The 5,102-nt window shown below is 44.7% G+C and overlaps 1 non-coding gene across 1 annotated transcript; it reads left to right on the top strand.

The window, feature by feature from the left end:
* The first annotated feature begins 2,358 nt into the window (after positions 1-2,358).
* Positions 2,359-2,430, top strand: TRNAE-UUC (transfer RNA glutamic acid (anticodon UUC)). Its single transcript has one exon. It is a non-coding gene; the product is annotated as a tRNA-Glu (tRNA).
* Positions 2,431-5,102: the final 2,672 nt, after the last annotated feature.

The raw sequence follows: 5,102 nt of genomic DNA, 5'->3' as shown, positions 1-5,102 counted from the left end.
AAAGACTGTTATTACCGAACAGAATGTTCTTTACCGGGTGCTCGTGTTCGCGACGTTGAGGATCAGATGGACAGATTGTTGGATGGTGCTGGGAAGAACCCAGCTGTCATGATACATACTACTAACGACAAAGTTATAGGAAGATGGGGCACCCTAAAAAATGACTTCAGGGACTTAGGGGCTATACTGAAGAAAAGGACCTCCAAAGCAGTATTTTTAGAAATACTGCCTGAACCTCAAGCCACACCAGAGAGGCAGCAGGAGTTTAGGGAGCTTAACAAGTGGCTGAAAAACTGGTGCAGAGAGGAGGGGTATGGCTTCATGGCGAACTGGGCTGACTTTTCAGGTGGTTACAATCTTTATAGCAGTGACGGATTGTGCTTAAATGAGAAGGGTGCAGCTTTATTGGGAGAGAAGATGGCCAAAATGTCAGAAGAAATTTTCAACTAGGCGATGAAGAGGAGGGATCAGAGGATGATTTGTTAGTGAACATGCGGGAGAGGATCTTCAAGTCAAGCCATCATCACCAAAGTCTACTACATCATCACTCTCTTGAAAAATTCTCATCAACACCTGTCTTCAAGAGCAATACCACTAGCTTTCTTCACCAACAACAGTGCCACTGTACCTTTTCTGCATAGTCAAAGTTTTGTGTGTGGAGACAGAATGTTAGAAGACTCAGTGGAAAGCCTGGGGAAGCCTCCCAAGGACCAGTTATGGCTGTAGCAACAAAGGTCTCTATACTGGTGGCGGCTGCCACTCCAGTAACTGAAGGGTCTTCCCATCAGCCCTCCATTTTCATTTTTGGAGCTTCGGAATCACCAACTATCAATGCAGTAGGACAAACAAGACAATTGGCTGTTCCTAGAAGACAACAAAAAGTCTAAGGAACCCTCCTAGGGACCAGGTACGGCTGTACCAACACAGGTCCTTACACTGGTGGCGGCTGCCACTCCAGTAATCGGAGGGTCCTCCCATCAGGCCTCCATTTTTGCTTTTGTGGCTTCTGAATCACCATCAATGTAGCTGGACAAACCAAATAATTGGTTGTTCCTAGAAGAAGACTTAACAAAAAGTCTGAGGAACCCTCCCAGGGACCAGAAGAAGCTTTAAGGTTCGATAATACATCGCCCAAACATAATGACCAGTAAAAAAAGTACATGAGATGGTGGTAAACAGCCTGCTAGGCACAAGGGAGAACCGAACCAAGTCCTCCAAAATCTGCCAAGAGCGTAAATGTAGACCTTAAGCTTTAAGGTTAATCAAAAATATCACATTCTAAAGGGAAAGGTAGAACAAGGGGGAGTATGGAAGAGGGAGAGAGGGAGGAAAAGAGGGGGGGGTTGGAGGAAGAAGGGGGTGAGGGTTTGGGGGAACCCCTACACCTCTTCCTTACCCCTAACCTCCCCTCCACCCCTCCTTTCCTCCCTCTTCCATACTCCCCCGGAACAAGGGGGAGTATGGAAGAGGGAGAGAGGGAGGAAAAGGGGGGGGGGGGAGGTTGGAGGAAGAAGGGGGTGAGGGTTTGGGGGAACCCCCACACCCCTTCCTTACCCCCAACCTCCCCTCCACCCCTCCTTTCCGCCCTCTCTCCCTCTTCCATACTCCCCCTTGTTACACCTTTCCTTTTTGAATGTGATATTTTTGATTAACCTTAAAGCTTAAGGTCTACATTTACACACTTGGCAACTTTTGGATATGAGGCAGCTTTGGGAAGACTTGGTTGGTTGGAACTCTTTTTGTCTTTAGAGTTGGGAGAAGTCTTTCCAGCTTTCTTTAGGCTTTCTCTGGAGAAATGAGAACTCTTCCCGCCAGTGAGGTCCTTTATGGAGAAGTCCAAGGCCTCACTCACACGGGGTGTATGAATCTGTACTCTGTGTGGGGGCTGTGTTTACCCCAAAAAGGACATCCATGCGAGTGCAGTTGCATGGACGCACCCTGGGTGCGTTCGGGGCCGTGCACCGGCACTCACACAGATGTCACATTGGGTATAGCCACTGCACCTCAGTTGACAGCAATGGGACTGCCTACACGGGATGCTATTATTTGGGTGTGTTTTGAAGTGTTATATATATATATTATATATAGATTGTAGTTTAGGTTAAGTTTGGATTTCTTCTGGAGGCGCTTTGAGCGGACATAACTGATGTACTCCGCTCAGCGGGGGCGGGCCTTAGAGAACAGAGGCCGCATACGGGCAGCACAGAGGCTTAGGGGTTAGCCTTGCAGCACTAGGGTCCATGGTTCAAATCCTGACCAGGAAACTATCTGCATGGAGTTTGCATGTTTTCCCTGTGCTTGCGTGGGTTTCCTCCGGGTACTCCGGTTTCCTCCCACACTACAAAGACATGCTACCTTGCGTTGGTGGTGCAGTGGTGAGCATAGCTGCCTTTCAAGCAGCTGACCCGGGTTCGATTCCCGGCCAACGCCATCTCCAATACTTGGAGTCCTCAGAGAGAAAAGCACTATACAAGATCAACAGGGAGTATATATTAGCGGTGGAATAAAGAATGAAGCGAATGTGTGGAATGTTTGAGGAAGAAAATGTTCCCCCAGAATGTGAACTCAGCAACTGATAGAAGACGCTTAGGCTGCGATCACACCTAGGCGTTCGATCGCGGGTGGAATTACTTCGATTCCCGATTGTGATCTTTTCAATGGCACCCCAACATGGGACAATATTGTCACCTGACAAATCACACAAACAAAATCGCGGGACGCCTGTTTCCCAAAAGCAGTCCTGTGATTTATCAGGTGACAATCGCGGAAAAGATCACGCCTCAGTTGGGGCGATATTTAAAGTAAAAGGATCGCAAGAGTGTGCCGCGATTTGCGGCGATTCGGGAATCCAGAACTCCTAGGTGTGAACAGATCCTCGCCGTGTCCATCATACAACAAGAACTTCCTGCACAGACATCCCCTTCAACATGAATATTACACCCATACTCCCCCCAGCAGGAATATTACACCCATACCCCCCCAACATGAACATTACACCCATACCCCCCCAACATGAACATTACATCCATACACCCCCCCCCCCCCGCAGGAATATTACACCCATACTCCCCCCAGCAGGAATATTACAACCATAACCCCCCCAGCAGGAATATTACACCCATACTCCCCCCAGCTAAAATAATGAAGGAGTGGCTTCACAACAACTCCGTGACTGTTCTTGAATGGCCCAGCCAGAGCCCTGACTTAAACCCAATTGAGCATCTCTGGAGAGACCTAAAAATGGCTGTCCACCAAGGTTTACCATCCAACCTGACAGAACTGGAGGGGATCTGCAAGGAGGAATGGCAGAGAATACCCAAATCCAGGTGTGAAAAACTTGTTGCATCTTTCCCAAAAAGACTCATGGCTGTTTTAGATCAAAAGGGGCTTCTACTAAATACTGAGCAAAGGGTCTGAATACTTAGGACCATGTGATATTTCAGTTTTTCTTTTTTAATTAATCTGCAAAAGTGTCAACAATTCTGTGTTTTTCTGTCAATATGGGGTGCTGTGTACACATTAATGAGGAAAAAATGAACTTAAATGATTTTAGCAAATGGCTGCAATATAACAAAGAGTGAAAAATGTAAGGGGGTCTGAATACTTTCTGTCCCCACTGTGTGTGTATATTATATATACCTCTCTCTCTATAGAGAGGTATATATATATATATATATATATATATATATATATATATATATATATATATATATATATATATATATAAAAAAAAATCTACCTAACTTTTATAGGAAGCAGCTGTCCTTTTTACCACTTTCAAGTTCAAATGACGACGACCACCCCAGGGAGAAAATAAGCAGCTGGCTTAATGCTGTGTACACACAGGCGGACTTTTCAACCGAACTGGTCCGACGGGACGAATCCGTCGGACAATCCGACCGTGTGTGGGCTTCATCAGACCTGCAGCGGACTTTTTCGGTCGAAAATTTGACGGACTTTAGATTTGGGACAGGTTTCAAAATCTTTCCGACGGACTCGAGTCCGGTCGAAAAATCCGCTCCTCTGTATGCTAGTCCGACGGACGAAAACCGATTGCTATGAACTTCCTTATTTTAGTCCAGTCGTACGAATCCGTTGGACTTTGGTGTGATCGTGTATAGCCAAATCCGTTCGTTCGAAAGTCCGTCGAAAAGACCATCGGACCTTTGATGCCGATAAGTCCACGGCATTACACAGGCTGTTAAATTTTTCTCTTGCGTGTAAAAAAAATAATCGTTCTTTTTGCTTGTAAAAAGACTTAGAACCCCTCAATATATTAGAATACATACACACTATAATATATATATATATATATATATATATATATATATATATATATATATATATATATATTTTAGTAGGGGCCCTAGAGAATAAAACAGTGGGTGTGCCAAACTTTTATGTCACGTGGTTTTTCAAATGTATTTTTTTTTTTTTAAATACATACATTAAATGAATTTTAGTGCACACAAACACAATACAATACCCACATTTTGGGGTAAATATAAAAGATTACGTCACTCCAAGTCACACTTTAAAATTGTGCACACCCGTGGAACAGCGCCACAAACTGTACCTAAAAATCTCCATAGGCAATGTTTTAAAAGCCTTTACAGGTTACCAGTTTAGGAGTTACACAAGAGGTCTGGTGGTATAAATATTGTTCTTGCTTTAACGTTCACAGCGAAACCTCACAAGTGTGGTGCGATCTCTGTTTACATGTGCATCCTTGACCTATGTGTACGTTCGCATTTGCGCATGAGCATGGGGGGGGGAGGGTTGGGGGCACTTTAATTTTGTCAACTTTATTGTCATCTCAAAGGATGAACAACATCCCTTGTGATAGCAAGGGCCGTGGCAGGGGTCTTTTAGATGGAGAAGAACCCCATTTGCGGTCAGATCAGGGTGCGCAGACAGGTCTGTTCACAACAGGTTACACCCTGAATATGCGTGTAACATGTTACGAAAAGGTGAACTTATCCTTTAACTTCAGTCGTCTGAAATCCATCTTTCCCACTCTTTAATTGTCATACAGAAAGTGAAAACAAAAAAATATTCCTTCAGCTCTGTTAAATGGGTTAGTGCTGAACCCTGTATGTGAT

This window comes from Aquarana catesbeiana, linkage group LG12 (assembly GCF_042186555.1).
Source record: "Aquarana catesbeiana isolate 2022-GZ linkage group LG12, ASM4218655v1, whole genome shotgun sequence".
Classification (NCBI taxonomy): Eukaryota; Metazoa; Chordata; class Amphibia; order Anura; family Ranidae; genus Aquarana; species Aquarana catesbeiana.
Note: the sequence above shows the minus strand (reverse complement) of the source record. Positions and strands in the feature narration are given on the sequence as shown.